Here is an 8,591-nt window from a genome sequence, read left to right on the forward strand (position 1 = left end):
TCTGAACGGTGAATAAATAATTTTTGGGGCCTGTAGTTCACTGGCCTGCTGTAAAATTGATATCCATTGACTCTCTAATATACCTCCGGCCACATTATCACTTGATCATTTATGTACGGTGGAATGCATAATTTTTGGGGCCTGTAATCTAACTGGCCAACAGTAAAATTGTAATACGGTGACCGCCTAATTTACCTCCAGCCACATTATCAATTGTTCTTTTCTGTCCGGTAAATGCCTAATATTTTGGGCCTGTACTACACTGGCCTGCTGTAAAATTGATATTGAATGACCTTCTAATATACCTCCAGCCACAAAATTACTTGTTCTTTTCTGTCCGGTAAATGCCTAATGTTTGGGACCTCAGAGGAATTCAACATCTGTGACGACCACAGAGAGATGTCGAACATAAAATTTTCAGTTCGCGGGCGGCGAACGCAAATTTCTGCAAATGTTCGCGAATGGGTGAACCGCCTTAGACTTCAATAGGCAGGCGAATTTTAAAACCCACAGGGACTCTTTCTGGGGGACTAACACCTGGACTGTGGCATGCCAGAGGGGGATCCATGGCAAAACTCCCATGGAAAATTACGTAGTTGACGCAGAGTCAGGTTTTAATCCATAAAGGGCATAAATCACCTAACATTCCTAAATTGTTTGGAATAACCTGCTGTATCGATCAGGTAGTGTAAGGGTTACGCCCGCTTCACAGTGACAGACCAAACTCTGACAGACCAAACTCCCCGTTTAACGCACCGCAAAAAGTCCATTTGCACAACCGCAAACTCCCCATTTGCACAAGGTTGGATACCAAGCTAGCCATGTCCCGTTCCTTGTCCTCACTGACGTCATTGAAGGACTTTTCCTCCACCCAGCCACGTACAACACCAAAGGTCCCCAAAAGGTGACAATAAGCCACCTGGGACGCCTGCTGTGGTTGGTCTTCCACCTCCTCAAAGCCACCTTCCTCCTCTGACTCCTCTTCTTCAGACTCCTCTCTCTGCGTTGCTGCAGGTCCAGCAATCGACGACGACAAGGCTGCTTCTGGTGGTGATGGTGACCACAACTCTTCCTCTTCATGCTCATCTACGGCCTGATCCAGCACTCTTCGCAGGGCACGCTCCAGAAAAAACGCATATAGGATGAGGTCGATGATGTTGCCTTGGGTTTGACTGACCAGGTTTGTCACCTCCGCAAAAGGACGCATGAGCCTACAGCCATTGTGCATGAGCGTTCAATAACACGGCCAAAAAATACCCAGCTCCGCAGAGGCTGTCCTCTCTTTTTTTTTTATAAAAAAAAATCTGTTCTTACCAGTTTAATCTCTGTTTTGTCCCCTATCAGGGGCCGGGGTATGGAATACATTTTAGGAACCGGGAGATGGAAAAAGATGGGTCGGTCCTCTTACTTCCAATTTGGGGCACTGCGCGTGCGCCGTGCAATGTACTGTGCCACCCTATATGAGTGGTGTGTTAAGTAGTACTATTCCTATCAGTTTAATCCCTATTACGTCCCCTATCAGTGGCCGGTGTATAGAATAGATTTTAGGAACCGGGAGATGGAAAAAGATGGTTGGTCAGTCCTCTTACTTCCAATTTGGGGCACTGTGCTTGCGCCGTGCAATGTACTGTGCTACCCTATATGAGTGGTATGTTAAGTAGTACTATTTTTTTATATCAGAATAGCAAAGCAATATAAAAAGCTTGAATTTCACACGTACAGATGCAGCAAGGGCTGTAAAATTGAGTATTTTGCCCAAAAAGGGTGTTTTTTTAAAACCCAGAAAATTATAGCTGTATTTCTAGCTTAAATTGCACACTGACTAATGCGGCAGAGGCCCCAGATGGAGGGTATTGCCAAAAATGGGAGTTTTTTAAAACCCAGAAAATTACTGAAGTATTCCAAGTAGAGTTGAGAGGCCACCTGGATGTGCGGGTTCAGCAGTTCGGGACCCGAACTTGACCTCGTACCCGAACCCCATTGAAGTCAATGGTGACCCGAACTTTTGAGCACTAAAATGGCTGTAAAAATGTCATGGAAAGAACTAGAGGGCTGCAAAAGGCAGCAAAATGTACTTAAGAGCATAGCAAATGTTCTGCAAACAAATGTGGATAGGGAAATGAATTTAAAAAACATAAAAGACCTTAAAAAAATAAAAATTAGGAATGATGTAGGAGGAGGAGGTTGAGGAGGCAGTGAATGGGTGGATGTGGCCTTGTAGGCTCACGTGTTGGTCTAGGTGGAAGCAGCGGCGAAGGAGGAATAGGTAGCCAACACAGATGTGTGTTATTTTGCATTTTTACATAGGGGTATCCCCCAAAATATTGGGACATATATAAAAAAAAATAGGAATAAGAGCACTTGAGTACAAGAAAGGATGGTTGAGGCTGTTAGAACTGTCTATTCTGCACAAGGTACAGACAAGTCCTGAGGGATCCAGGCCTGGTTCATTTTAATGAACGTGAGCTTGTCCACGTTGGCTGTGGACAGGCGGCTGCGTCTGTCTGCAATGACGCCTCCTGCCGTGCTAAATACATGTTCAGAGAGTACACTGGCTGCAGGGCAGGCAAGCACCTCCAAGCATACAGGGCAAGCTCTGGCCATGTGGACAATTTGGAGACCCAGAAGTTGAATGGGGCAGAACCATCAGTCAGTACGTGTAGGCGTGTGCACAGGTACTGTTCCACCATGTTGTTCAAATGCTGCCTCCTGCTAACACGCTCCATATCAGCAGTTGGGGCCGGTTGTTGCGGCGAGGTGACAAAGCTTTTCCACATGTCGGCCATGCTAACCCTGCCTTCTGAGGTGCTGGTGCTGACACACCTGCGTTGGCGACCTCTTCCTCCTCCCCTGCCTTCGCCTTGTTCTTCCACTTGTCCCCCGGCGTCAGTCGGGAATGCTCTCAGAAGCGCGTCTACCAGCGTGCGCCTGTAGTCGCGCATCTTCCGATCACGCTCCAGTGAGGGAATTAAGGACGGCACATTGTCTTTGTAAAGGGGATCCAGCAGGGTGGCCACCCAGTAGTCAGCACACGTTAAAATGTGGGCAACTCTGCTGTCGTTGCGCAGGCACTGCAGCATGTAGTCGCTCATGTGTGCCAGGCTGCCCAGAGGTAAGGACAAGCTGTCCTCTGTATGAGGCGTATCGTCTGCGCCCTCCGTATCCCCCCAGCCACGCACCAGTGATGGGCCCGAGCTGCGTTGGATGCCACCCCGCTGTGAACATGCTTCATCCCCATTCTCCTCCTCATCGTCCTCCAGTAGTGGGCCCTGGCTGGCCAAATTTGTACCTGGCCTCTGCTGTTGCAAAAATCCTCTTTCTGAGCCACTTCTAAAAGACTGGCCTGAAAGTGTTAGAGATGACTCCTCTTCCTCCTCCTCGTCCTGGGCCACATCCTCTTCCATCATCGCCCTAAGTGTTTTCTCAAGGAGACATAGAAGTGGTATTGTAACGCTGATAACGGTGTCATCACCACTGGCCATGTTGGTGGAGTACTCGAAAAAGGGCAACAGGGCACCCAGGTCTCGCATGAAGGCCCAGTCATTGGTGGTGAAGTGGTGCTGTTCCGCAGTACGACTCACCCTTTGCGTGCTGCAGCTGAAACTCCACTATGGCCTGCTGCTGCTCGTACAGTCTCTCCAGCATGTGCAAGATGGAGTTCCACCTGGTGGGCACATCGCATATGAGGCGGTGAGCGAGAAGGCCGAAGTTACGCTGTAGAGCAGACAGCCGAGCGGTGGCAGGATGAGAACGCCGGAAGCGCGCACAGACGGCCCACACTTTATGCAGCAGCTCTGACATGTCGGGGTAGTTGTGAATGAATTTCTGCACCACCAAATTCAGCACATGCGCCAGGCAAGGGATGTGCGTCAAACCGGCTAGTCCCAAAGCTGCAACGAGATTTCGCCCATTATCACACACCACCAGGCCGGGCTTGAGGCTCACTGGCAGCAACCAATCGTCGGTCTGTTGTTCTATACCCCGCCACAACTCCTGCGTGTTGGGCCTGTCCCCCAAACACATCAGTTTCAGAACGGCCTGCTGACGTTTACCCCTGGCTGTGCTGAAGTTGGTCGTAAAGGTCTGTCGCTGACCTGATGAGGAGGTGGTAGAAGAGGAGGAGGAATCTGAGAAGGAAGAGAAGGCAACAGGAGGCAAAGAATGATGCCCTGCGATCCTTGGCGGCGGAAGGACGTGCACAAACAGCTCTCCGCCTTTGGCCCAGCCGCCACTACATTTACCCAGTGTGCAGTTAGGTAAATATAGCGTCCCTGGCCGTGCTTACTGGTCCACGTATCTGTGGTTAGGTGGACCTTGCCACAGATGGCGTTGCGAAGTGCACACTTGATTTTATCCGATACTTGGTTGTGCAGGGAGGGCACGGCTTTTCTGGAGAAGTAGTGGCGGCTGGAAACGACGTACTGTGGGACAGCAAGCGACATGAGCTGTTTGAAGCTGTCCGTCTCCACCAGCCTGAATGACAGCATTTCAAAGGCCAGTAGTTTAGAAATGCTGGCATTCAGGGCCAGAGATCGAGGGTGGCTAGGTGGGAATTTACGCTTTCTCTCAAAGGTTTGTGAGATGGAGAGCTGAACGCTTCCGTGTGACATGGTGGAGATGCTTGGTTACGGAGGTGGTGTTGTTGGTGTCACATCCTCTGTTTTGCTGGGCGGCAGGTGCCAATGTTCCTCCAGAGGCAGAGGAAGAGGCCGAGGCAGCAGCAGAAGAGGGAGCAGGAGGGGCCCTTTCTTGATTTTGAAGGTGCTTACTCCACTGCAGCCTGTGTCTCGCATGTAGATGCCTGGTCATGCAGGTTGTGCTAAGGTTCAGAACGTTAATGCCTCGCTTCAGGCTCTGATGGCACAGCATGCAAACCACTCGGGTCTTGTCGTCAGCACATTGTGTGAAGAAGTGCCATGCCAGGGAACTCCTTGAAGCTGCCTTTGGTGTGCTCGGTCCCTGGTGACGTGGCCAGTAGCAGGCGAACTGTTTTGGCGACAGCTGCTGTGCTTTTGCACCCTGCTCCCACTTTTGCTACGCTGTTAGCTCGGTCTCACCACTGCCTCTTCCTCCGAACTCTGAAAGTCAGTGGCACGACCTTCATTCCATGTGGGGTCTAGGACCTCATCGTCCCCTGCATCGTCTTCCACCCAGTCTTCCTCCCTGACCTCCTTTTCGGTCTGCACACTGCAGAAAGACGCAGCAGTTGGCACCTGTGTTTCGTCATCATCAGAGACGTGCTGAGGTGGTATTCCCATGTCCTCATCAAGAAACATAAGTGGTTGGGCATCAGTGCATTCTATGTCTTCCACCCCTGGGGAAGGGCTAGGTGGATGCCCTTGGGAATTCCTGCCAGCAGAGTCTTCAAACAGCATAAGAGACTGCTGCATGACTTGAGGCTCAGACAGGTTCCCCGATATGCACGGGGATGATGTGACAAACTGATGGGCATGGGTTTCAGGCGCCACCTGTGCGCTTTCTGCAGAAGACTGGGTGGGAGATATGCAGTATATCAGAGGGTTTTTTCACCCCAGTAAGCACAAAGCCGTATTTTTGGCCTAAATGTGACACTAACTTATGCACGTCTAATCCTAGATGTGCAGTATATTAGAGGGTTTTTTCACCCCAGTAAGCAAAAAGATGTATTTCTGGCCTAAATGTGACACTAACTTATGCACGTCTAATCCTAGATGTGCAGTATATTAGAGGGTTTTTTCACCCCAGTAAGCAAAAAGATGTATTTCTGGCCTAAATGTGACACTAACTTATGCACGTCTAATCCCAGATGTGCAGTAAATTAGAGGGTTTTTTAACACCAGTAAGCAAAAAGCTGTATTTCTGGACTTGCAGACATGGAGATAGCCTGTGCTGGTGCACTATCGTTGCATAAAATGGCTGCCGATTATGTATTGATATTGACAAACTGAAGTAAAAAAAAGTTTGTTTTCAGCAGTAGTTGGCTCAGGGCAGGCTTAAAAAAAATTGTGCACTGCACCCACAAAACACATTTGCTGTAGATCGCGGAGTAAAAAAAGCAGTTCTTGATAAGATTTCTCCCTGATGTCTCCTTCACAGCAGCTGCAGCCTCTCCCTACACTAATCCGAGCAGAGTGACGGGCGGCGCTACGTGACTCCAGCTTAAATAGAGGCTGGGTCACATGCTGCAGTTGGCCAACCACAGCAATGCCAATAGTAGGCATGGCTGTGATGGCCTTTTGGGGCAAGTTGATTGGCTGCTGTCCAGCCTTTCAAAAAGCGCCGAACACCAAACTTTTACGTAAATGTTCGAGTTCGGGTCCGGGTGCCGAAAAACCTAAAGTTCGGGTTCGCTCAATTCTAATTTCAAGTTTGTTTTTAGCAATCACAGTGTCACGATGGGGAGTGGGGGAAACCCCCCACCGTACAATGTCAGGTATAATGGGGAAGCAGCTAGGCCAGGATACCGGAATCAGGGAGCAGGTCACCTCCTAAAGAGTCCCTCATCCTCGCCCTAACTCCTCACCGTATGAGTGGACCTGGATGGTAGGACGGCTCATACCCAGGATACCTAGGACTCTGAGTCGCCCTGGTAATCCCTCACATAGGAGCAGAGGGAGAGACGACCTGTTCTTCTGCGACTCGGATGAACAGGAGTCTCAACCGGCCTAGTTGCAGAGAAATGCCAAGTGGAACAGCAGGTAAGTTTCCAAAGGCGGGGATAACCACTGAACCTAGAACCCAGGAAGGCATGGTAACTTACCCCTGGCAGCTGCTGGACGGCACAACAGAAGAACACACCAAGGTAAACTGGAACCCATAAAAACATACTGAAATCCAAACACCAAACAGATGCAGTATGTACTGACACACAGGAACCAGCACTCCAGCAACAGCTCACAGACTTGACATTTGGTTCACCCCTCCGGGAAACCATGAGACCCCCTTCCGGAGACCACGACAGACAAACAGGGGAATATCTAGCATCCATGCCGGACAGAATAATACACCAAACACTGACCAGACACAGAACAACAACTAGACGAACAACCACCCCAGAACATATACCCACACCAAACATAACCACAGGTAAGGTAGGGGAAATTTAGGAGACATAAGGAAGACATTGATGCCCCACTAGGTGGCCCTCACACTGGAAGATGGAACATCCAGACAAGGAGCATAACTCCACCACACACCAAGGCTGGAGTACAACTGACTCCTGGCCAAAGGCCATAGGTATAAGAAGCACCTAGTGACCACACCCAATCAGGGGGTTAACCCTTACAGCACCAGACAGGGGAAGGCTACAACTTAAAGGGGAAGTGCACACACCAGACACCACGTTGCGGCTCACACTGCCAAAGCCAAGACACTGCCACCACATTACATAACAGCAACACGTTGCCACTGGCAACCACAAGCATGGCACAAGTGTCACGGCGCACACAGCAAAGGCCGTGACACACAGATGCAGCAAAGACTGCAATATTAAGTACTTTGCCCAAAATGGGTGTTTTTTTTTTACCAACATAATATGACAGCAGTATCTAAAGCGTATATCTCGCACTGACAGATGCAGCAAAGGCTGTAAAATTGAGTATTTTGCCCAAAAATTGTGTTTTTTTAAAACCCAGAAAATTATTGCTGTATTTATAGCTTAAATTGCACAATGACAAATGCTGCAAAGGCACCAGATGTAGGATATTGCAAAAATGGGTGCTTTTTTGAAACCCAGATTATTATTGCAGTATTTCAAGCTTGGATTTGAATGTCACAAAAGCATATATGCTGTGCTGGTGCACTGAGCTTGCATAAAATGGCCACTGACGCCAACCGAACTAACAGACGGATAAAAGTTATTTTTCTCTGTCACAGGTCTCAGGGCAGGGTAAAAAGATTGTGCACCGGGCACCCACAAAACTAAATCTATGTAGATCGCTGAGTTAACAAGCACTACAGATTGAAGATTCTTTCCTATGATTCTTTCCTATTCTTTCCCTCACAGCAGCAGCATCCTATCCTTACACTAAGCACAGCAGAGTGACGTGCAGTGCTACGTGACTCCAGCTTATAAAGAGGCTGGGTCACATGCTGCACTGGCCAATCACAGCCATGCCATTAGTAGGCATGGCTGTGATGGCTTCTAAGGGCACAGAGTTAAGCAGCGTTTCAAAAAGCGCCAATGAATCGCTGAACACCGAACCCGAACTTATACTGAAATTTTCGGGTTCTGGTCCGGGCTCCAAAAATGCTAAATTTCGGTACGAACCCCAACTTTACAGTTCGGGTTCGCTCAACCCTAATGTTAACTAAAACACTGGTGCGAGAATGCAATTTTTTGTAGTAACATATCTTTGAACTACATGCTCTGATGCAGTAATGCCTTCAGTAACACATTATAATTTGCATTACTGATATAAGAATGCTGTATCTACCAGTTATCTTGAAGCAATGTGCAATGCATTCAGTAACTTGGCTATAACACACTGAGAAGCCCAATTACAAATATTAAATAAAAACTAGTTTTTGAAGGCAATTCCTCATTGCTTACAAGAATGACATTTTTTATGGCAATAAGCCTGTGAAGTTTAGAAATCTGTAATGTAGAACTA

At 48.5% G+C, this 8,591-nt stretch overlaps 1 long non-coding RNA gene across 1 annotated transcript; it reads left to right on the top strand.

Moving 5' to 3' along the window:
* The first annotated feature begins 6,225 nt into the window (after positions 1 to 6,225).
* LOC120991873 lies at positions 6,226 to 8,277 on the top strand. Its single transcript, XR_005776844.1, has 3 exons — positions 6,226 to 6,238; positions 6,457 to 6,459; positions 8,142 to 8,277. It is a non-coding gene; the product is annotated as an uncharacterized LOC120991873 (long non-coding RNA).
* Positions 8,278 to 8,591: the final 314 nt, after the last annotated feature.

Source organism: Bufo bufo, chromosome 2 (genome assembly GCF_905171765.1).
Source record: "Bufo bufo chromosome 2, aBufBuf1.1, whole genome shotgun sequence".
Classification (NCBI taxonomy): Eukaryota; Metazoa; Chordata; class Amphibia; order Anura; family Bufonidae; genus Bufo; species Bufo bufo.